General features: G+C 35.1%; 1 protein-coding gene across 2 annotated transcripts in view; it reads right to left on the reverse strand.

Moving 5' to 3' along the window:
• Positions 1–9,152, reverse strand: part of LOC112044574 (neuroligin-4, Y-linked-like) — a 105,535-nt gene extending 96,383 nt beyond the window's left edge. For both annotated transcript variants that reach the window (XM_024080445.2, XM_024080443.2), the window contains exon 1: positions 8,913–9,152. The gene's annotated coding sequence lies outside the window, so the exon portion shown is untranslated. The remainder of the gene's footprint in view (positions 1–8,912) is intronic.
• Positions 9,153–26,935: the final 17,783 nt, after the last annotated feature.

Below are 26,935 nucleotides of genomic sequence, written 5' to 3' on the forward strand. Positions count from 1 at the left end.
CTATCCCAAGTAATCCATAACGAACTAAAAAAAAAAGAAATGTGACGTGAAAGAATGAGACAGCTTGAACGCTACGAGCATACTGAAGCCGACCGTATGACGAGCGCTTTATTTCACAAGTAGTTCCCGCTAACCGATCGCTACCCCTTTCTAACTCCCTACTCTTTACGGAAACAAATCACGTCACCTAGTATCGGCACGAGCCAACACGAAATCGAGCGACATCATATCCGTCTCAGACTACTATTTCCTACAATATTAATTGATTATGAAACACGGCTAAAACTCACGCGATATTAGGTCGGAGTATGCCCAACTAGTTTTTAACCCATACGGGGCCCTTAGTCATGAGCTGATTCTAGCAAAGCGCAGCTGCTCGCATCGCGCGCTGGGAGAGGGGTTGCGTGGTGGGTAGTGAAGGTTCCGTTACACTCTCCGACGGTTCATTAAAAATGTCATCTTCATTAAGCAAACCGAACTAACGCTATCTTGTTAAAAGTTTGTTATATATGATAATGAAAGAAATAGCGGTTCCTAAAATATTGGATTCATTACCAAACAAACATTCAAATTAATCAAAACTGAAAGTTACAGCTTATACAGAAGTTTGTGTGCAGGTAAAATTAGAGTTTTGATGTACTCACATGCACGGAATCCTCTTCGCTGTATTAAAATTAGAAATTGTAAGCTTAATGAAATGTTTTCGCTGGAATGTAGCGAGTTGTTGAAACATGTTTGCATTTACTTACTGTTGAAGTAGTGTATTACTCTAGTGGAGGTTTGTTTAATAAATGTACACGTTTATTTGTATTTGTACTTCAATTCCCTTAACTATTTTTAGAATTCATGTTCATTACATAGTTTATGAATTTCAGTAATGTTGAGGTAACATTACTAAAATTCATAAGCCACTTAACCGTTAAATTCCAGTGTTTCAAATTTATAAACCTCGGTGCTCGTGTAACTCGCACTTTCCTGGAAATTAATACAGCTTTTTAACCTCATATTAACCTCTAAATCAGCTTCTCTAGCCATATTACATTATATTATCGTTTCTCTTTCTTAAATCAAAAAATCTTCGAAAATTTAAACATGATTGTTGATTAATCACGGGACTTATAAAATTAATGTCACTATTTTCATACATATTTTTTAGTTTTGGAATATCTAACGAATGTAGAAACAATATAGACAATTATGTAACGCGGCTAGAGCGATAGCTTGTTCTCTCTATCATTAGTGAATATACCTTCTATACTGTATATATATATCTATACTTCGTCCGCGTGGAAATCAATAAAATATATGAAATTTAATGTGATTCAAGAGTTTTTAAAATTCTAAAGTGTCCCCATCACACATCACACCCCGTCACATTAAATTTCATATATTTTTATGATTTATAAACAAACTTTTAAAAGTGTAACTCTAAAAATGATAAACATTCGTCTTCTATTTTATCCTATTAGGGGTGGAATTTATCAAAATCCTTTCTTAGGGGATGTCTATATCATAATAGCTTTATGCATGTAAAATCTCGGTTTCAAATTGAGAAAGTTACATACAAACTTTCATCCCCAGTTTTATCCCCTTTGGGGTAGAGTTGATCAAAATCCTTTCTTAGCGGATGCCTACGTTATAACATCTACCTACATGCCAAATTTCAGCCCGATCCGTTTAGTGGTTTGGGCTGTGCATTGATAGATCATTATGTCAGTCAGTCAGTATGTTTTATATATTTAGATTTAACTCTAAATGATGATGAATAACTATAAAAAGGTAGAAAGCATTAATTAAATGACAAAACTAAATTAGTTGCAATTTACCCAAAACTTTAAAACGCAATCTAAATTAAAGTTGCCCCAAGCTACCCAATTTGCCCCGTTATGACCTGACCTAAAAGCCCCAAATTCATTTTGTGACTACAGCTTTATAAACAAAGTTAATTAAGTACTAAATTATTAATTTCGGGATTAGAAGTTTTGAGATGTGAGTGATTCACACAAAGTTACCCGTGAACCCTTGCTTATGCCTATTCCTCTGTCAAGCAGTATTTATCTTTTTTGCTTTAATCTAACGTACTTGTACGTATGTTTAATTTTTTTTTTTTTGATTTTTTCAATCAATTTGATACTAAGTCGTAAGAAAAATATACTATTTTAAAATCTTAGTAATGTTGATACAAAAAAAAATCTGCGCTACCGAGGTTTCGAGTGCTCAGCAATCAATCATCAGGGCTGCACAGTGAGGAATCTCCTCACAATACGCTCCGTCTGAAGAATCACTATTTTTTGTATCCGATCCTTGATTCAAAATTAAAGTGAAGACCCAATTATTGTCTTATAGCGATAACAGTAGTTTAATATACCTACTATTACAAAATTCCTTTTTGTAAAGTAAAGTATAGATTCTTCACAATAATTTGTGTAGAAAACGTCAACGGACTATAACCGATGAGGCAATCACATCTAGCACGTCTTTAAAAGAAACTCAGAGTTCGGATACAGCAGAAGAAAATATCAGGTACTTAAAAGTTAAACTTTATTATGATAAAAAAACTTATTTAGGAATAATCTTACGCTAAACTTTCCTCCGTTCATTATTGTTCGCCACATTATGAAACAAAAACTTGGGTATTTAGTGTTTAAGTTTTAATGAATTGGTTCCGAAATTAAAATAGTCCACAAGTTTGTACGTACTTTATCGTTTGACGTTCGAACCGTAATTGTTCATCATTGGAGCGTAACAGAGACTTTAGCGTTTAAGTTTTAACGACTCGGAATTCGGAGAGTCAAGTACTTAGGCTGCCATTAACGATCAAGCTTGGCATCATATCCTAAAATAAACAGAGAGAAAGAATACCTTTCTTAGCCCGTCCTCTAGTATATAATTATAATAAAATATAAATTACGCTCGTATTTCACACGCAAATTGCCATTATTATCCCACTTAACAGTTAAACCAAGTTCTTAATATAATATCAAATCTCGGTGCACATTATTCGCACGAACAAACTACTTGTGTTACGCGCAGCGCCTTTGTTAGGGAAACTACATGCATGAGGGATAAGTTTTATTGCACCGACGCGAACAACGAGTAGAACTGGGGCTGTCTCAATTTCTTGTATCACACGTGACTTTCGAACGTGGTCTCTCAAGTCATTCGAAATTTAAAACCGCAAATTTTAATTTTTTACTCTTTTAACACCCAATTTTAACGACCCATTAACACACAAAACATTGACAGGGTCCAGGTCACCCTTCTTATAGGAAAGGAGATATGGAGCTTAGATCCATCTCTCTGCTCCGTTGGGGGTTGGCGGGCTTTTGATGTTAATATCCCATAAACGACCACTACCAGCTGGCCTATTCACCATTAGCCGTTACTGCTAAATGTTTTGGTATTTATTAACAACCTATTAATATAAACATCAAATAAATTGATAAAAGGTCATCTAAATGCTTATGATCCACCAGTAAGCACCTTATGATATTTGTTACATAGAATCTCAATTTCGTATATGTCAACTAGCATTCATCCAAGATGATGAATTAGCCTGCTAAAGGTTAATTCACTAGCTTTGATTTGATGTTTATTTTAACGAGGAGATTTATCTAAGTTTACTAAATATAAGTCAAATCTAACTTATAATTTAGTTTCCAAGTTTGACCCACAAATACTAACAGTGTAAGTAAAATAAAGCTTGTAAAACACTAAAATACATTGTAAAGTAAAGTAGAAATGTTTGGCAGCCCTGCACTATAGGATGAAGTTAAACCCACGAAGTCGGTAACTTTCATAAACCAGAAGTGTTATGACAGAAGTTTTAGTTTGTCTGTGTCTGTAAATATCTGTGCCATTTCTTGATTGGAACAATAGTTTATTTTATCCAATCTGACCTTCATGTCTTGTTTTGCCAACATTTTCTGTATTGTTAGATTCTTGTTATATGTTCTACATTTTTCATGTTGATTTTATATAATTAATAAATATTACACACAAACAAAGAAGGTTTGTTATTATTATTTTTTAATTAAAAAAATGTATAAAGTAGAGTTTTAGAAAGTCGTAAGAAAATATTGAAACAAAAGTGGTGTTATATTAAAATATGATTAAATGAATATTTTTTTAATTATTCATTCAATTATTTATTTTAATCAAATAAATTCCATGTTAATAAATGGAAGTATAAAATATTGAAAATTTTGTGACAAATTATATTTATAGAGTCTAGCGATGCCAGCTAAGGTTTAATTTACTTAAATAAAGTTCACCTTTAAACTCATAGAAATAAAGACATATATTCACCGAAAAGTAGGATAGTAGTAGTAGGAAGTAAAATCTTTCTTCTAGATGAAAAAATTATCTTTAGTTCATCTTCAGTTCCTAACTATTTTAGTAATAGTACATATTATAATAAATTCAATAGGTTTAAACCATTAAAAAATAATAAGCTCAACTTTGTAAGAAGAAAAAACTACAATCTAAATATTTGTCTAGCTCGCAGGATCTTTAATATAGGGCATGACATTTTGCCCTGTTTTCCCTTATTACCATCCCTTTTTAAGGTTATAGGCACATCTAAGAGATTCGGCAAGGATCAGCCGTTACTGCTAGATGTTTTGATGTTTGATTTATTTCAAACAATTTCCAAGTCCCTTTGTATGCCCTTTTTGTATTTGTATAGAGGGTTTCCTATATTTAACGAATAAAGCGCTTTTTTATTGCTTTATTGTTTGAGATATGAATTTTCTATCGGATATTATATAATAATACATTATTTGTGGGGAAATATATTTTTCGGAAAACTTTTTCACTTTTTTATTATAATCTACGTTTACGTACGTTTGACGACCTCCGTGGCGCAGTGGTATGCGCGATGGATTTTTGACGAGATGGAGGTCCTGGGTTCGATCCCCAGCTGGGCCGATTGAGGTTCTCTTAGTTGGTCCAGGTTTGGCTGGTGGGAGGCTTTTTGGCTAGTTACCACCCTACCGGCAAAGACGTACCGCCAAGCGATTTAGCGTTCCGGTACGATGTCGTGTAGAAACAGAAACGGGTGTGGATTTCATCCTCCTCCTAACAAGTTAGCCCGCTTCCATCTTAGATTACATCATCACTTACCATCAGGTGAGATTGTAGTCAAGGGTGAACTTGTAAAAAATAACAAAAAAAGTCTATATGTTATCCCCATATTTCAACGGCAAGGTACGAACTACGAACGTTAAGAACTCTACTGCTGAAACCGCAAAACGTTGGCTAGTACGAAATAAAGATGTTTTAATTGTTTAATTATTATAACAAGTACATTTATTTAGTATCACCGCAGCGTGTAAAAACAAACATGATAATCCGCAAAGTGTACGCACGCTGGTTGTTGTGTAACCACGACCCAAAAAGTTGGCGAGTTAATCTGCGCGCGTGTTCATACTAAGTAAACTATTCTTCCTACATTGTTGTTGGTTCAGTATCGTGCAAGGAGCTCTTTATTTTTGGTACACATCTCTGTTAGTGAATAGGTTTTTGGTCTGTAATAGTAAGACCTTTTCATCATTTTAATCATTTTAACCTTAAAGCCTGTGGTTGCCAAATCTCATAATCATCATTTCATCACATTATTCATACTTCTATATCATTGGTACTTAACTACGGTGGGCAGTATGAGGCTTGAATCATTATGAATTTGGCTGATTGTAGTATAACCTGCTAGGTAAATAGAAGTGCAACACATAATACAAAATCTATACTAATATATAAAGCTGAAGAGTTTGTTTGTTTGTTTGATTAAACGCGTTAATCTTAGGAAATACTGGTCCGATTTGAAAAGTTCTTTCAGTGTTAGATAGCCCATTTATCGAGGAAGGCTATAGGCTATATATTATCCCCGTACTCTTATGGGAACGAGAATCATGCGGGTGAAACCACGCGGAGTCAGTTAGTAAATATATATTGGTGGATAGCATAATACGAAGCAAAAAAACTGTTAACAAAACCTGAAGCAAAGTCATCGTGGCTAGTTACCACCCTGCAACAAAAACATGCTACGAGGCCGCGTAAAAACCGCTAGAGAATAAACTTGTACTTCTTCCCTAAGCCCAATTCCATTTAGATTGTATCGTCACTTAGCACCAGGTGTGACCGCAGTCAAGGGTTAACTTTCTGATTAAAAGAAAACTTGCAGACTTCTTTTATATGTCACAAATTAACACTTTCAAGCAGAAATAAACAACATTGACTAAGGCTTATTTTATATTACGAAATTCAACCTCGAAGTCGGGTTCAAATACAGTAACAGAGAAAGTGTTTTTATATAACTTTCACAGCGTAATGAAATATAAATTAAGCCTCAGGATACGCGGAATTGTTCCAGCGTGTTCCACACCAGAGATGAAAAAATAATACCGCTCTTTCATTAGCCAAAGTAACGAATGCTATATTATAAGCTTAGTATGTAACATTAACAAGAGTAACATAATGTTATATTAAAGGGTTAATATGTAACATTAACAAAAGTAACTATGTTATTTATATTATGGAGTTCATTCATAATAATCATAATTATCAGCCGATTGTCATTCATCGCTCAACATAGGCCTCTTTCATGGACTTCCAAACACGACTTTTTCGAGCCGCTAGCATCCAGTGGCTCCCTGCAACCCGCTTGGTGTCCTCGGTTAACCTAGTGGGAGGGTCGACCAACTGTGCGCTTGGTGCGGGATCGCCATTCTAGCACATTGGGACCCCAACGTCCATCGGGTCTTCGAACTATGCCATTGCCATTTCAGCTTTGCGACTCGCTGAGATATGTCAGGGACATTACTTATTATAGCGATAATTAAAATGCTACTTTGAGATAATGTACACTAGAATGTTATTCAACCGGCTCCAAAAAGGTGGTTATGTTTCATCTCGTATATATTTGCCACCCATACAATCATCACTAAGCCTATCTAATGACTTTTATGTGCCCAGAACTCCCTCAGTTATTTCTACGTAGCATTGTACTAAAACGCCAAACCTCTTGGCATCTTTGCATCCGTTTCTTTTTAGGCAGGTGCTATATATAGTAACCAAACCAAATGATTAAGAAAAGATAAAATTGTAGGTGTTATGCCTACGCTGGTTAAAAACCTTGTGATTGCCACTCGGAGTCTAGCCTTTTGACTGTTAACCTTTGAGATGGAAAACGTTAAAAACGTTCTCACCATGTTCAGCCAAGGCGGCTTGTAAAGAATCTTCGTTATTTCCAATTTTATGGTCAGGAGGCTAAACCAATGCGGATTGGGATTTCGCAATAATGTTTAATTTTGTGACGACTACTATTAAACGAACTATTAATTGTAACGCCCGAATGATACACGGGGGTGAAACACAACCATTTTTCAAACTCCGTACTGAGATTTTTTTACTGAAAATATCTTAGAAGAAAGAAAGCTCTTAAAGTTACGTCTGGCTCAGGATTCTAACCCAGGACGTTGTGTCATCCTAAGCCACCACTCGAGTAACGATACAGTCAAAGCAGGCGTGTATGAAGCATCATTACCATTCTAATAGTATCTATACAAATGATTTCCTCCATTCAACAATATCGCCACTTGGAACCAAGAACACGTACTCTAGTGTTTGCTTTCCATTATCTTGTAGTGTAGTGTACATTGTGATATTGTGTTCCATCTAACAATACAGTACATGGGGTGAATCTTTTATTCATCTAACGCATCGCGGTAGGGTGGAAGGAGGGCATTGTGTAACCACTTTTGTCTGTACCTAACATTTTAATTGTCATATAGAGGATACACTTAGCCTCTTGTATTGTCGGTTTTTTAGATGTTTTTACAATACAATTTTATGGAATTTTTATATTATTTTTTTTCTTTGTTGTGGCGGCGTGTATGCATAGACATTTAATGTTTATAATTGTATTATCGTTAGCCAGCTCAAGACTCTTGCGAAAATCAGATTACTTTTAATATTTGTTTTTACTCTGGAAATAAAAATTTTATCTGACTCAAGAGTAGAAAGGCAGCGGTTTTATTTTGCAACTTTGTGACCCTCTTACGCCTTTAAGGTTACCTTTTCAAATTATAAGCTTTTTGCTATCAACCCACCTTACCTTTTGACGTGTCGATTCAGGTTTCTGAATATGGTTTTTATTTTGGTTGTCTACCGTACCAACCTACCTACATAAGTATTTCAGGAATTACATTAATAAGATACTTCTCTTACATTATAAGATAAATGAGACTTGATGATGATGATGAAATTGTAAATCAAAACGCGAAGTAAACTACTAGTAGGTAAGTACCTAGGTGCTATATAAAACAGAACATAAGGTATTTTTTACCAATTCGAGCATTGTCTTAGTCCTCTCCTCGACTACATGGTCTGTGCCTAACAATCTACCCGGTGTATGTAAGAAACAAGAAATATAATTCATAATTAATTGAAATACCTAAAATGTTGATGCGAAAAAAAGAACAGGGACACAATTATTTTCCGCACGACACTAACGCTAAATAAGTACAAATATTACAATGTATTATTATATTAATCATTACTTAAAACAAACATAATATCACAAACAATAAGACAGAAGTTAGTGTTAAATAAAACCAGCCAAATAATGAGTCACTAACGAAGCTTTTTAACTTTGTTTCAGTAAACATTCAAAGAGTTCTTTATCTCTCAAAAGCTCGCGATCTTAATTCCCTTTCATAGCACAGATTAAAATTCATCATCCCACCCCCAGTTTTAGTGAATTTAAAAGTCACCTAATTAAAATTTTCCCAAGCCACTTCCCTCCGCTGTTCAAAAGGCAAGCAAAACGGCACCATCAAAGGCTTCAAGTGCAATTTAATTAAAAAACCTCATTTAAGTAAATCGTTAACTTAAAGGCTAAAAATATAACCTACCTTTGAAGTAACATTTGCTCTCAGTTATCAGCTTCACACGTATAAACATGTCGTGTGGAGTCACATTAAAAACAACTCTACATACTTCGAAACACAATTTACTGAGTCACTAAGCACAAAAGACGACACAATACACAATGAGTTTAGTATGTTAATGTCCTTAGATTTTTTTTGAAAATCGAATATTATTCAAATTCCGTTATTCTACCCGCACTTTCAGCACGACAGCTCTCGTCCGCGATCAGACGGCAACTGAAGTCTGAAATGTGATACGTTATACGAACCTAATTTCACGGGGCGGGAATTGGTGACTCGATTGCAGCCTTCAAAGTTGATATGTTTAATGGAGGATAGATGGCGCTGCTTAGGTGAGAACTTATCAAATTGTCAATTAGATGACACAAGGTTTGTTAGTTATTGTTTGTATGACTGTAAAAGTGGCAAGTAATACTAGCAGACGCCCGCTACTTCGTATGCGTGAATTCACTTTTTAACGAATCCCGCGGGAACCATGAATTTTTTCGGCATAAAAAGTAGCCTAATTTTTGCCCAATTTTTTAGTGAAAATCCGATTTAAATTGGTCCAGTTGTTCCAGCCAAGACAAACAGACAAACAAAATTAAAAAGCTTGTTTGTATTTTGGTATCGTGTACACAACTATAAGCACTTGATAAAATTCAATTATTTTGAACAAAACAACTTCAATTTTATTTATCCATTTTCCTGTTGTAATCAAATACATCAAGTATTTGATTACAACAGGAAAATGCCTACTACAATCCTTATTATTAATGACCCACTGCAAGAAATGCAAGGGCTTGCACTTCATAGATGCAGAAATGAACTGTCTATCCTGTGGACTCAGTACTAAAGATTTTTTTTTTCTGTTATATAGGTAATATTTATACGTCTATAGTACCAAGCCTATTGAAAAATAAGTTTAATTATCTAAAAGAAGAGATTTCAAACTTAGATTCATCATGCTGTTCAAATGTGTAAAAATATACTGGTTTTCTTACCATTGAATTTATTTCAAAAACGAGTAAATTGATAAAAATATTACAGCTTCGTCTACAGAGTAGCATGTCTATTGTCTACGGCGTAGTATGGCTACGTCGTAGACTCTACGGTACGTTCTAAGTAGATCAAAGTATCAGATATCCCAGACGTTGTTTAAACATAGACAATATCGAATTTCGTATTAGAGCTCTTAGCTTCGTCAACAGAATTATTTATCTCAGCGTTTTGTACCGTCGCATTCTATAACAAAAACAATGCTTTACGATGCGCTTTGCATGTGGCGCCAACTAATCACTTATTTCTACAATCATCGCACATTTCATCCATATGAACTTTGTTCTCACTGGACTTTTAATTGCTTGTGTCATATAAAGGATTAATTTAATCATTAACCCCAACAACCCATATTCGGCTCACTATTGACCATGAATAACCCTCAGATTGAGATGGGTTAAGTCTTAGTCCACCACACTAGTCCAATGTGGATTGGCAGACATCACACACGCAGAGAATTGGAAAAATTCTCAGGTATGCGGGTTTCCTTAAGAAGTTTTTACCTTCATCGTTTGAGACATCATCACTCATCATTATCAACCCATATCAACACAGTGAGCCACTGCTGAGCTCGAGTCTCCTCTCAGAATGAGAGGGGTTAGGCCAGTAGTCCACCACGCTGGCCCAATGCGGATTGGCAGGCTTCACACATGCAGAGAATTAAGGAAATTCTCTGGTATGCGGGTTTCCTTCACCGTTTGAGACACGTGATATTTCATTTCAGTTGATATTAAAAATCACATAACTGAAAATATTACACACACGGGGCCCGCTAACCCGTATTGTTACAGCTTCGAGGGTAGAACTACAGGTGCTCTGTCTATTTTGAGAGAGGTTTGGACATGCAGTATATCATTAAAATAGTCTGATTATATAGGTATATCTATAGTTCCTATCAGCGCGCAGAAGCACTAATTTAGTATCTCGTACTTTTTCAGTTATACTTGAAAATACTTAGCAAAAAAATACTTTATTCTAGATGTTATCGAGATAAAAAAGTTCCACGAACGTTTCGTAAACAATTGAAGTAGGCCTGGATAGCTTTGTTTACAAAAATTCGAGTACTTACAAAAGTTATTTCGCCATGAAATTCCGTCTAACCTTTCTTTTATTAAACTGAAGGTTTGGCGCTGGCGGGTCGGAAATTACCTTAATCATTATTTCATTTTTAGAATTCCCTGCTTATAAAGAGTAAACTTGTTTTGTTTTATGCTTGAAAGTCCTTTTTTACGCAACAAGAAACTAAAAAATATCATTTTGTTTGAAGAATGACGGGTTTTTTAAAAATAACTTTTTCCTCATAAACAAACTTCATGACATAGCATGTGGTACGCAAAAATCTGTGACTGTATTATTATATATAGTCACAGATTTAGTATTCTAAAATAGAGCATATATTCACGAGGATTCAATCTAAACATCATAACGGTATTCTGCAGGCTGGTTAAAAAGTTAACTAATGTTATATTTTAAGTATTTTTCTATGATTTCATAATAACTATTTTTTTTTAATATTTTAGTATTAAAAAAACTTTTTAATTTTTTTGTTTCTCCGAGCTTGTCTGAACGCCTTAACTCATTTTAATAGGAATTTCTTCGAAGGATGAGGAGGTTTTTAAGCAAAACATACAGCTATAATGTAGGTTACTTCTATTAAAAATTGTTATAAGAATCAAACCTTCACCACTTTCATCAATAATAATTTATCTTTAGTCTACCAACCAGCGTGAGATAAGTGGAAGCTTAAATCTCGTATAGCCTTTTAAGCCTTGTTGAATATCAAAATAGACAGAAAATGATGATGTTCAGTATAAAAGATGTTGTTAGTGATAATTTAAATAATACTTTTTTCTTAAAGAAAATCTGTGCAGTTTCTTTTCGGCGCTTTTCAGTTGAATCTGCCTTTTGTATCGGTATTTAAGTCACTGTGCTCCAACTTGACTTTTCAAAAGTCCGTTTAAAGTAAGCATACTTGAGAAAATTGGATTTGAATTAAATTTATATTTTAAACGTATTATTACTTTTAATTATGTTTTATTGCCACCACCTGTAAACTCTTTTGTTAAACTTTAGTTGATAAAATATGGGTGAAAAATAAGAAATCCTACTTTTTTATGTTGGGAAAACGGTTTTCGTATTTTATATTATTATGTCGTATTTCTACAGACAATATAATGTTGACAAATTGACGACCTTTTTGGCGCAGTTGTTAGTGCTGTGGTTCTCAACACAGAGGTTCAGGGTGCGACTCCAAACTTGGGTCAGTTTTGTTACTAAAGTGGCTCAGTTCTAGTCTGGTTGCATCAGCGGTGGCTAGTTACCATCCTACCGGTAATGACGTACCGCCAAGCGATTTAGCGTCCCCGTACGTTGCTGTATAGAAACTGTCAGAAGTATGAGTAGCATAAAAGTTGTATTTCTTCCAAGTAAGAGCGGGGGTACAGGATGCGTTGCGGCGGCGGTGCGGCGCCGGAGCGGTGTCGCTGCGTTGTCTTACAGATCTATCACTAGCGGATTGCGAGCGTTTTAAAAGCGGAGCGGGCTCGCAACGGATACGGTACGGGCGCGCAACGGTTACGCCACGCATCCGCAACGAATTCGTTGCGGACGCACAATGTTGTACTGTCTCGTACAAACCGCCAGTCCGTCCCAGTGTCGTCAAACATACGATATTAATTGTATTTGTACGACTTTTTTGGCGATCGTAAATTTTGCGAACGAAATCGTTCGCAAAATTTACGATCTTTTCAAATCTTAGGCCCATCATCATAACGACCTAAAAATATTAACTAGTCGACGAAAAATTAACCTGCGATGATAGTGATGGTTTGGAAAGAACAATACAAACTATATAAACAATAGCTGTTTAGCCTGAAATCTGTTTTTTTTAATAACTTTTAATAAATAAAAGAGCAGTGTTCACTCGTCAGAATCCATTTTTGTTACTGAATGTATTGTACGTCGTTAATCCGCTACTAATCCGCGACGGAAACGTTGCGAATCCGCCACGCGTCCGTGACGTCTTCGCTGCGCAGCCGCGACATAGTCGCGACGCATTCGCTGCGCGTCCGCTCCGCTTTGCAACCGCTGGCAATCCGCCGTTTATGCGATACAACATTACTTTATTAACAGACTGCCCAACGCTGCTACAGCGTCACTGCGACATAACAACGTTGCGGCGCCGCACCGCTCGTGCGCGCGCTCTTAGCCCACTTCCATCTTAGACTGCACCGTCACTTAACATTAGGTGATTCTAAATACACAAACCTACAATTTATTTATGAATATATTAACATTTTAAAACCTTTTGAAGTAAAGTACAAAAGAAACTGTACGGTTCCTACATAGCTGTATTACTCTCAACCTTTGCCATGTTAAACCCGTGACAGAATTTATTTCCCCTTTGTGTTTATAACGATCCTTTTTAAATGTAAATTTCGGTATGATCGGTCAATACTAATATCGTATTACGAAAAAAGAAAATTATTTTTTTGAGGAAATTAAATCGCCTCAAGGCGATCGGATTATTTCTTTTACATTGACCAATTTCCGAAAGGTTGTTTTACCAGTTTTCTATGTTTTATTGTAAAGTATCAATCGTTCTAGGCTGTGGTAGCATAACATTTAGATACAATTTTGACCTTACATTTTATATAGTCTGCCATTACATATATTTTTTAATGTATGATCACGGTAACGAATTAATAGTAATATCCAATTCGGATGATTTTGTTGATTACAATTGTGGCAGTCAAAAAAAATCATTATCAAGAAAAAAAAATCGTAAAAGTTATGCAATTTCTGCTTGACCAAGTTACCAACAAACACAAAAAAAATATTTAATTTAAAAAAGAACTTGCAGATAAAGTCTTTTATTAAAACACCTTATCTGCCAGATTTTATTTTTATTCTTTTTCAAGTTAGCCCTTGACTATAATCTCACCTCATGGTAAGTGATGATGCAATCGAAGATGAAAGCGGGCTAACTTGTTAGCAGGAGGATAAAAATCCACACTCCTTTCGGTTTCTACACGACATCGTACCGGATCGCTAAATCGCTTGGCGGTACGCCTTTGCCGGTAGGGTGGTAACTAGCCACGACCGAAGCCTCCCACCAGCCAGACCTGGACCAATTAAGAATATCTCAGTCGGCCCAGCCGGGGATCGAACCTCCGTCTGGTAAACCTACCGCGCATACCACAACCACAGCGCTACAGAGGCCGTCAATATTCAGAAGTTTAATCTAACAACACAAGGGCACATGAATATGTAAATATCGATGTAACAATTTGTTCATGCTTATAAAACGGCCTGGTATATCACCTGAGCCTGTATCACCTGAGCCTGTATCACCTGAGGACAAAGGGTTGGGATATGATATTATAGTCAACATTGGTTTTACATACAAAGCCTTTTAATGATTACAAAAATGTATATTTATCCATTAAATGATTTATGAATAAATATAACAAAATTCTAAAATTCATTTATTTCAATATATTTAAGCTTACTTTACAAGCACTTTTAAAAAGTCGGATTATGTCTTAATTTAATTTAATCTAAAGATGGTAATAGTCGTAACTTAAAATTAAAGTTACGAGGGTCCGAGAAGAGCCCACAACAAACTCAGCCGAGGTTTTTTTTTATGTTTACCACCATTTTACAAACTTATTTAAAACTAAGCACACAGTTTAACACCGAGATATTTTATCATTTATATAATCATTAACACTATAACAAGACTTTCCTAAAAGCTTGCATTTAATAAACATTTTGAACATTTTGAGAGACAATACAGGCTTCATGTGGTACTTTATTATAAAAACGTATGCAATTGCCCTTAAACAACGAATAATATTAATAAGCAAACCATTTTTTAGCAAGGCCAAAAATAAAACAACTATTTTGAGTTGTTCGCTGATAATGTAAAAAATAGGAAAAAATATGATATTTATTATCATATTCCGTACAAAATGTTTTTACTAATTATATTTATTAACTTATTAAATTGTCTATCAAAAACTGTTCATCCAGTAAACAGGTTTAACATACGGTAACTTAGATTATTTCATGCAGGTCACGTTCCAAATTAAAATGCGATAATTAATTTGGTATTGGGTAAAAGGCGATGGCATAATAAATTAAACTATGTATACATTAAACATAAAATTAATGTCTGTGATCTCAAGATCGTTGTAACTGTGTTTTCTCAAGTGCTTATATTTATTTACACGATACTAAAACACAATCAAGCTTTTTAAAATTTTGTCTGTTTTCTTTACTTTCACTGGAAGACAAAAGATATAGAGCAACATATTGGCTACTTTCCCAGAAAAATCCATAGTTCCTACAGGAGTTGTGAAAAACTGTATTTCAGGTGCATGAAGTCGCGGGCGTCTGCTAGTTTTAAACAGAACTATGAAAGTAGCACTTATACAGTACCATCATATAAAATAAAACAAACCCTTGTACTATTGTTACTCCGGCAATGGCGAACAAAAGTAAGAGAACAGAGCGCAAATTAACGAGGATTTTTTACAAAGAAACAACTGATTCAATGAACCCACTTAGAGCTTGCATTACATTTGCAAAGAATCAGTACAACTATAGCTTATCAATCGTACAGTTAACTTATTTACTGAGATGATAAAATTAAACCATGCTTCAAAAATAAGAATTGTTTAATGTAAAGAACTTTATAATTTATTTGCCAAACTGCTGGATATTATTCATTTATCCACATGGCATTCAGTTTTTTAGTAAATTTTCTCTCAACATTCGATTGTAAAACGTTAATATACTTTTATCTAGTACCTCGCGTGGTGAATTTGTAAATGTCGCATAGTTAACATCTAAACGCCGCGTGGTTTTATGTGAACTTTTTTTTTCAACTCGTGAATTTCGCATAGTCAACGAGTGAATATCAAGTTGTCAACGGGTGGAAAAATACATCGTGTTCACTTTCTGATTAGTCTCACAACAATCGACGCCGGTGTCCAAAAAGCCAGCTTGCTAAACTGCGTTATAGTTGAGGAGGCAAAAGCACTCCAATCCCTTACAAAGTCCAGTGATAAATAAGAGAAGTTAGCCTACCGTGGCCGAATGGAAAACGCCGAGCCTTGAAAACAATTTTAACATCACTCGAAACGATTAGGTTTCTTTTCCTTTTCCTGTCCGTCGTAAACTGGCTAGAACGTTACAAAATAAGCTAGTCGTACTGATCTTATCAATTCAAATAAATTAATTCGTACGGTTTAGATGTAAATAGTGGGTATGAATAGTCAAACCGTAGATGATAGTTATTTAAGTATATATTTTGTTATATCCGAAACGAGTGAAATAGTTTCCATTACCGGTGATTGAAATATAATCCATACGCATATAGCTCGCTTAAATCTTTTATGCTACCTATTATTAAATTGTATTTATTTGTTTACTTTTTTCTAAAGAATATCACAAACTATGTCCAGTTTACTACTTTGAATTTTGTTGCATAACAAAATTCAATAAATAACAAATTATAACTAAAACTTCTTGCTCGACTTTTTGAAGTATAGTTATGATTATGTTTAATTTACAGCAACAAAAATAAGATATAATATTCTTCTTTTTTATGACTTTTGCATACATTCCTAACTTTGAAACGAAGCCTACTAATTAGTATTTGTTTAATGAAAAGTAATCGTAAATCGATATTGTCAATTTACTACAAACCATCATAAAAAACATATATTATGTTATACTAGCAGACGCCTGCGATTTCGTCCGTCTTTTCCCACGGGAGCCATGGATTTTTCCGGAATAAAAAGTAGCCTATGTGTTAATCCATGCTATAATATATCACAAAACAATTATTCTTTTCAAGACTTCCACTTGTATTAGCTTAAAAAGTCTCCAGAGTATAGAAATTTGTCTAGAAAAGATGGATGCGACATTTCTAATAACATTCTCGAATCCCCTTCTCATACACAAACGCCTACTATTTATTAACCACTTTTGTGTGGCTGGAGCCGTGGGCTCGCTATTATATCCATCAAATACACCCCCGCTGTTAATATCAATTTACCCGTAAAAGTATCTAAAGATACTCCATCAAAGGGAACTATTTTCACCATAAAAGGTCCTTTTAAATTTATTAACTACGTTCACATACTTACGACTCGTCGCTTGGTAATTACGTGATTGGTAAAAAGATGGGCGTATTATTTTAGGATTCCGTATATTAAAATTAAAAACCAAACCCTTTCACGTCGCAAAGAGTTAATATTCCATTCCCTTGGAACTGTGAAATAACCAAACTTCTAATTGAACGTAAAAAAATGTATATTTCTTACTTCTTGTTTCTAAAGGGAATCTAAACATATAGTGTATTTTCTGTTAACCTAAGACAAGGGAAGATGAAGATAAAAACTATATTCGTAACCAGCGGACACCCGCGTCGTCCGCCCTTAGACCTCTTTAATCCAGCCCTTACAGTAGTATCGCTGTAGAAATGGAGTAACTTCTCCCATTTTCCCAACATTTCCTTTCACTGCTTTGCTCCTATTGATCGTAGCGTGATGAAAAGTACTTATATAATAACCTGTCCAGGAAGGAGTATGAAGAAATAATTGTACCAAGTTTCGTTAAAATCCGTCGAGTAATTTTTGTTTCTATAACGAATAAACAGACAGACCGACAGACAAAAATTTTACTGATTACATTTTTGGCATCAGTATCGATCACTAATCACCCCCTGATAGTTATTTTGGAAATATATTTCACGTACAGAATTGACCTCTCTACAAATTGTATTATAAGTATAGGTAAAATCATTGATACAGTTTTTTTTTAAATTTCTCTTCTTTTTTTTAAAATCTCAAATGTTGTCCAACTTGTATTTGTCTATAATAGTATTATCAGTTAAAATGTAAAATACATCAAACTAATATTAGATCATAAAGGCGAAAGTTTGTGTGTGTGTGAGTGTAAAAGTGTGCAAGTGTGAAGTGAGTAAGTATGTTTGTTCCTCTTTTACGCTGCGTCTACTTATTTATTTATTTATATAAACTACTGAAGCGATTTGGCTGAAATTTAAAATTGGAAATTGATTTTGCTCTGGATTAACACATAGGCTTTTCATCCCGGAAAAATCCATGGTTCCCGCGGGATTTGTGAAAAACTGAATTCCACGCGGACGAAGTCGCGGGCGTCCGCTAGTAAAAAAAAATAACATCTATTGTTATTTTTTATTATACATTTTAACTGTATGTTGCTTGGCCACTGACCTTGTCGCTCCTACAGGAGAAGGAGACTTTGAACCCACTTGGCGTAATCGATTTTATAGTACCTACATACTTGTTAAACTAAAGGGAGTATTGACATGTCTGGTACTTTACTTTGGATTTTGAAATATTCAGGTTTTCTTTCTATCATGATTATTTCAGTTGCTGGAACTGTGAAGTTATATACGTTACATTGCCGTACCTGGGAGTGCACGTCCAGTCGGTTCCAAGTTAATGTTCATATCAGCTGTCTTTGCTCATCGATAAGAATACCGTGATAGACTTCTGCCTCCGATTCTGGAGGTTCTTGGTTCGAACTTTTTCAGTTGTGTGCATTTTAAGAAATTAATTTTCACGTGTCTCAAACGGTAAAGGAAAAACATCGTAAGGAAACCTGCAAACCAGAAAATTTTCTCAATTCTCTGCGTGTGTGATATCTGCCAATTGGGTCAGCGTGGTGGACTATTGGCCTAACCTCTCTCATTGTAAGAGGAGAGTCGAACTCAACAGTGAGACGAATATGGGTTGATAATGATGATGAATGATGAAGCCAGCATCTGTGTAGTTTGGTGGGTCTAAGCTCCAAATTACTTATTTTAATAAGGTAATGGATCCTAAATTAGGTCATTCAAAATAGGCCGATGATGGAAATAAAATACCTGCAAATAGCAATGCGACAGGACAAAATCTTTTAAAACGAAATGTCCTTAGTTTGGTAACGCTAATAATAATCCCTTCTTTATAATCCATCAATCCGGGAACCTATTTTCACACAATATCCGAGGCTGTCGTGTTTAGGAACGAACTGAAAAATGTTTCCCCCCGAAATAATCTTGGATCAGCGAGTTTCCAGCACCGTAAATCAAAGTTCAACAATAAGATAGAAGTCTCCCTTTGGGATAAAGCTGAGCTGTCGTGGAATTTACGAGACGTACCAACGAACAAGGCATGAGACCTTGGCAGACGTCCCTATAAAACTAAGCTGTAATAATATTTTTTTTATAATAATTTTTTTTTTAATCTTTTTACAAATAAAATATATAAATTAAAACTAAAAATTACACAGTTTCAAATTCAGAATTAAAATATTGTAATATGTTTGGAAAAACTTGAAAGTTACAAAAGGGAAAATAAGTTCATCATCAACATCATCATTATCAACCCATATTCGGCTCACTGCTGAGCTCGAGTCTCTTTTCAGAATGAGAGGGGTTAGGCCAATAGTCCACCACGCTGGCCCAATGCGGATTGACAGACTTCACACACAGAGAATTATGAAAATTCTCTGGTATGCAGGTTTCCTCACTATGTTTTTCCTTCACCGTTTTGAGACACGTGATATTTAATTTCTTAAAATGCACACAACTGAAAAAGTTGGAGGTTGGTTTTGGAATAATTACATTACAAATCATGCCCACGAAAAAGTTGGTAAGCTGCATTTCGCGTTGGTTATCAAGCGCAAAAAATCAGCCAGCCCTTCTGACTAGCCACTAACTTTAAATTCATATATTTCAAATTTAAATACCTATCAAAGTCTTAAAATAAATTTATTATTGCTTTTATTGCTATTTTTTTAAAAGTCACAAATGATTTTTGGAACGTATATCTTCCACCATTGGAAAACTACAATATCAGTGAGTAACATAAGTTATATCCCCGTATTCTCACGGACATGAAAACTGGGTGGGTAAAACATTACAAATCATGCCCACGAAGGGTCTGCTAGTATTTCATAACAAATCTTTTGAACCGTTTCAGCCGAAAAATAACCGCTTCATCCTGTAAAACATACCATACTAACACCATTTTAAAAAGTAACAAAGCAATGCAGAACAATAATTCTTGTGGCTCTAAAAATAAACATGATGCGAAAAGCAACGTTAGATTTGCTTTATCAGCGCATAAAGTTCGTATACATTATTCCAGTGCTGTTGGTGTGCTTATACATCATTGTTGAATGTCTGTGCCGTAGTTGTATTATCATTAGAAATTTAGAAGCATGCGAAATTTTTAAGTCATAAGTTTCAAGTTTACAAGAAGTAGGTAGTTGAAATTTAGCTTTAAAAGTGTAACCCAAGATTAAATGAAATTATTTAAACTATCGTTCATATTAATTTATTATGAAATTAAACTAAATTTATCAGTTTGAATAGTACTTCGTTGCAAGAATCAGCTCATGACTAAGGGCCCCGTATGGGTTCGAAACTAGTCGGGCGTTCTCCAACGTTGTATCACGTGAGTTTTAGCCGTGTTTCATAATAAATTCATATGATCTATTTTACCATGGTGAGAATAAACTTGCAAGATATAGTAACCGGAATAATGTAAATCAGCCTTTATAGCGGTTTCTGTCAGGTGCTGGATATACGAATATTGAAAATGTGAATTTATTTCAAACTGTAACCTTTCACACATTTTAAAACGAAGCTCAATTGTTCAAATCAATTGCAATTGCTATTTTTTTTTGTAAATGATGAAGTAGAAGCTAGTTTCCTAAAATCAATTGAAATGTGATCAAACTCTAAAAAGCCTCCCTAATATGAATAAACGGAGATGTCTCTTTGTTCATATACTGATTTGTCGCATTAATAAGTCTTGGAAGTATATAATAAATATAATATGTAAAGAATTCAAAGTATGCCTCTTATCTACATAATATGTACAACTAGGAATTTGTAGGTTTTGAGTTGGAATATCTAAGGAATCGGTACAAGCATGACATAACCTACGTTTGTTACATGAAAGCAAAAGCAAGTGCTACAAATCTTTAACAACGACTAGCAGTCGCTCGCAGTTTTACCCGCGTAATTTTGTTTCACTTTCAAATCAAATCAAATCAAAAATCATTTATTTCAAGTAGGCTCAGTTTTCACCCGTCAGTTGACTATTTGTAAAGATTCTACCACCGGTTCGGAAGGCAGGTTCTGCTGAGAAGATAACGGCAAGAAAGTTAACAGTTGCCCTTTTTTTATTTTATTCTTTTTTTTATTCTTTACAAGTTAGCCCTCGACTACAATCTCACCTGAAGGTAAGTGATGATGTAATCTAAGATGGAAGCGGGCTAACTTGTTATGAGGAGGATGGAAATTCACACCCCTTTCGGTTTCTACCGGAACGCTAAATCGCTTGGCGGTACGTCTTTGTCGGTAGTAGTAATATTATTCTATTAAGAATATTCTCGTATTATATACTCGTAGTGTATAATATAGCTAGCATATAGTTACTTGGAGAAGTCTTAGCTCAGTCTAGTAGTGAAATAATTTAAAAATCAGTAAACAAAGTTTTGAGTTAAATTGAAACATACAAACAAATCAACATTTTAAATAATTTTAGTTCAGATTTCTTAGACTAATTTTATTTATCAACAAAAAGTGCTTAACTAATGTCTATCCACAAGCAAACAACAACAAGCATCCCATCTGTAACTCATCCATATAAGTTGTTTCACACCACAAACACTAGAAATTTCTACCTACCTTCATATTTACCTTGTACATTTTTAGCATTGGAAAAACAACCCTAATATTTATTCTATAAAGTTCATTTTATAACGGATGTTTCTCAATGCATGTTACATTTCAGTTCTACCATTTTCTTATCATACAGTTATAGCTTTTCCTGTTAAAGTAATAAAGTCTGTTTCAGATTGTGAACAGTCATGTACACAGTCTAATTATTGGCGTTTTGCTATTAAGAAGTGATCCGCAAACCATTAACCTGAATTTTGTGTTTGTATTTTCGCGCTAGTATATTTCTGGCACCAACACCTATCAATTAGTTCACCTACGCTAAAACCTATTTGGTAAGTTTGATGGTTTAGTACCCAAGCGTTTGGGGTTCGATTTCCAGTAGAGTCAGAGACATAAACCTTATTATTCAGTGATCTGACTACTTATCATCAGGCTAGTTGTATCATTATTATCGGTATACTTTATTTTCTTCTGGATATATAATATGAGAGAGGAAATGGAGCTTTAACCCACAACCCACAAGCCTTTTGAAGGTCAAAGTTGCTCCCATCAGTACACTCTACCTAAGTTTTGACGACGTCCGTGGCGCAGTTGTATACGCGGTGGATTTACAAGACGGAGGTCTTGGGTTCGATCCCCGGCTGGGCTGATTGAGGTTTTCTAATTAGTCCAGGTTTGGTTGGTGGGAGGCTTTAGCCGTGGCTAGTTACGTACCGTTTTTAGCGTTCCGGTACGATGTCGTGTAGAAACCGAAAGGAATGTGGATTTCATCCTACTCTTAACAAGTTAGCCCGCTTCCATCTTAGATTGCATCATCGTTTACCATCAGGTGATATTGTAATCAAGGGCTAACTTGTAAAAAAAATTAAAATTTCTAGAAAGAGAGAAAATATCAGTATTTTATGACCCAATCCAAGACTTGAGTTCTATTCCTCGACCTGAATTGAATAATTTAGCATAAAGGCTAACCTTATTAGGCTGTATAGTACGACCGTGCCCCCTTATTTTTTTTGTTTTGCTCAACTCAGATCATTTAGGTGGTTTTTATGGTTTATTCAGTCAAAGTTGCTGTTCGAATGTGACGGAATTTATAATAAGTGAACATAATCAGTTAAAATGTAAAGCCACTGCAATGTAACCAGCTTTAATTCGAATCAGGTTTCGGTGGGCGGTTTGTGGCACATATAAATTGCATTCCGGGATTTACCGCTTACCTGCTGTCGCGCTGTCAGTTGCCTAGATCTGATCGAGCAGTGAATGTGCCATTTGTGGTACAATATATTTTTAATGAGATGTTGTCCATGTATTTTTGATGATGACAATGATATTTTGACCAACTACCGTCGACAATAGACCCAACGAGCGGGGATCGAAGTCAAAACTTTTCAAGTGTAGATACATTAACGGCTTCCGTGGCGCAGTGGTATACGCGGTGGATTTACAAGACTGAGGTTCGATCCCCGGCTGGGCCGATTGAGGTTTTCTTAATTGGTCCAGGTCTGGGTAGTGGGAGGCTTTGGCCGTGGCTAGTTACCACCCTACCATCAAAGGCGTACCGCTAAGCGATTTAGCGTTCCAGTATGATGTCGAGTTGAAATCAAAAGGGATGTGGATTTTCATTCTCCTCCTAACAAGTTAGTCCGCTTCCATCTTAGATTACATCATCGCTTACCATCAGGTGAGATTGTAATCAAGGGTTAACTTGTAAAGAATAAAAAAAATCATTATACCAGTAAGAAAAGAACATCTATACAAATATTAAGACGAACTTATAAGCTCGTCTTAATATTGTTTGTATGGCTCAGTATCTTGATGTTTGGAAATCCCTACAAAAGGTCTATGTTCTGAAGTGATGATGATGATGATGAATATTTGTATAGAGGTTCTATTAATATGACCTTAAACTCTCTCGAACAGAGTAGGTACATAAAATATTGTAGTGCAGCTATATTATGAAAACAGATATTATTATATACATCTTTAATAGGTTTAAATACATTATCTACAGCCTTTTTAATGGCCACTACTCTTTTCTTATAGGTGAGAGGATTTTGCAGTTTCAACTCACAACTCTGGTGCTCACCAAGTGGTAATATTCTAACTTTGCCACGACCATTGTCAGATGATATTGAAAATGAGTGAGACCAACGGCAGTAATTTTTCCTCAAAATCCCGCGAGAAACATAAATTTTTCCGAGATATAAAGTAGTCTATGTGTTAATTCAGAGTAAAATCTATTGCCATTCCAAATTTTAGCTCGATCGCTTCAGTAGCCGCAGCGTAAAGGAGGAACAAAGATACTTACACACTTAAACACTGTGTGATGTGAAGCCCAGTCCAGGCCTCAAAACTAGGAAGTCATAACCCACATAAAATGTTTGTGGATTCGAGTCATAACCAACGACCAATATAACTGAGGGCAGCGGCCTAATTGACTATTTTGGTCGTTGTTATCAACTTATCGAAGTGGTCAAGGAAGTGTCATCTACATTCTATAAGATACTGGCTAAAGTCGCGCGGTTTCACCCGCGTGGTTCCCGTTTCCGTAGGAATACGGGGATAATATATAGCCTATAACCTTCCTCGATAAATGGGCTATCTAACACTGAAAAAATTTTTCAAATCGGACCAGTAGTTCCTGAGATTAGCGCGTTCAATCAAACAAACAAACAAACTCTTCAGCTTTATAATATTAGTATAGATACACCGGATGACATTTGTAATTTGTATCATAGTATGTGGATGACATTTTGTCAATTAATTTGTTTTTTATTTTGATGGTTGTTAACAAAAACCAAAATAGGAAATGGACCAGCAGGTTTCAGATAATGAAGTACTAATAATATCCGCCCTTGAACAGGCAAACAAACCTCGCCGGCAGCTAATCTAAACAGCTGGTTGCAATAAATCCTGAAGCGCAATTTATCTGCACCGGACAACAATGGCGCGCCGAAACGTGATAGGATTTGTGTGGGTTACTTTTAATGAATTTGTAGACTCGTGGGCATTGAAACCTCTGCCTAAGTATGACAATACGAGTATGGTAATGATAAATAACCTCACATAGATCCTTTTGGGTGCTATTGAGTTGTTTTTTCTTCTACTCGTATAATGTGATGTAATTTGTATGCTTTCTTTACTAATGTTATAAAGCTGAAGAATTTGTTTGTTTGCTTGAACCCGCTAATCTTAAGGACTACTGATCCGGTTTGAAAAATTATTCCAGTGTTGGCCATTTGACTACTAAATGGACGACCGATCGCCCATCGTATCCGTTACGTGACATGTAAAAAAATATAAAGTAAACTAAGGGCAATAGGAGAGCACAGTATCATGCTCCGCGCGATAGAGGAATATAAAGATTTTTTAAATGGCTCACAACGGTAGATTAAAACCGCATTCCCTGACTGTCGGCTTCTTCAACGCAGACGGGCTTTTCGATAAAATACTCGCGGGCAGCGAATGGTTAGATAGCCCATTTATCGAGGAAGGCTATAGGCTATATATTATTCCCGTATTCTTACGGGAACGGGAACCATGTGGGAAAAACCGCGCGGCGTCAGCTAGTAATGTATATAATATGCTTAAATACTAAGCGGGAGTACAACCTTAGTCGAACGAACTTGTGAAGAAGATGTCTATGCCACACTTCAATCCATTAAAACTTTTGTAGAACACGATTGATTCGCTGATGTTTTAGTATATATAATAAATTTCATATCATAATATCTTAAATTAGATGATAAGTATAAAAAAGCTAAGTTCATAAGCATCGTAGCTATTAACTCTTAGATTAATGAACCCCGTTGGTAAGGACAAAGTGATCGTGCGAGAAAATTGGACGGTGCGAGTGACACTGATGGAACAAGGTCGCTTGCTATGTTCTAGACTTCATACCTTAGATACATAGATCAAAGCTTCATACGATGTACAGTTATGACGAGACCAGTAAAGGATAACACAGGCGAGATATTTTGTTCAAGCTTCATCTAAACAAACATTATAATGAGATAAGATTTAATATTTTGTTAGTTTTTTACAATTTATTAGAAAAATCATCATCAACATAATCATTAACAGCCGATGGACGTCCACTGCTGGACATAGGCCTCTTGCATGGACTTCTAAACCCGCTTGATGTCCTTAGTCCACCGAGTCGACCAACACTGCGCTTTCCGGTGCGGGGTCATAATATTATAATAGATGTATATACAGGAAGAAAATTTTTTTAGTGCGGATATTTTTATATTTTGTACATAAACAAAATTTAATGATCACGTATTTTTTCTTTTTTTTTTAACTCAAATATAACAAAATTATCGTTAGCTAAAGTTATTTACTTTTGAACAGTATTTTAGGGTCACCCTATTGTGCGTTTATTTTATTTTCGTTTGATACCTAAAGGACGTCACCAGATCACTTTTAAGCTGAATATATCTTGTTTAGTAATAATATGTACATTATTTTGTTATTTTAGAGACATAAATTTAAAAAAAAAATTACATAAAATGTATCGAACTGTTTGTAGATTTATATTCTATTAATGATACAGAACCACGAAAAAAAATATCCGCACTAAAGACCGAATCACCCTGTATAATATTATAATAGGCTATACTTTATATTAGTATTCCTACAGGTGAAACCACAAAGCGTCAACTAGTTTATTCTGTATTATAAAGAGGTCAAGTTTAAATGTTAGTGATTTTGTAGGGGGTAATTAGAAATAAAGACCACGGCTCTACCACGACCATTTTTATACCTATGTATTCCACTATTTCGATCTGAAACATTTTTTATATTGCTCTTTTTAGACCCCTTTATAAGTAACTGGGTTACAGTATTTTTTTTATTTAATAAAGAACTTAAGAAGTAACTTTTAAAACTCTTGCATTTTATTTTATGGCTGTTTTCTGTACACTCAAATAAGTTTATCCAATTAAATAAGAAGCGTAATTGCAGTTTTAATTGGATCCCCGAGCTACTGCTTAGTTCATCAGAGGTGATGGCTTACGCTGATAAAGCTTGAGACGTTAATCTCTTTGTTTTGGGCATTAACTTCACGGTTATTATGTCGTTGTGTAATTCCGGTGTCATTTATACGATGTACAATCCTAATGGGGGATAAGTTAAAAAAAAAAACAGTTTAAACCATATTAAGTAAATAATAACAATATTAGAACCACGCAGCTGTGCTTTATTGTTACAAGTTCCT

Source organism: Bicyclus anynana, chromosome 4, assembly GCF_947172395.1.
Source record: "Bicyclus anynana chromosome 4, ilBicAnyn1.1, whole genome shotgun sequence".
NCBI lineage: Eukaryota > Metazoa > Arthropoda > Insecta > Lepidoptera > Nymphalidae > Bicyclus > Bicyclus anynana.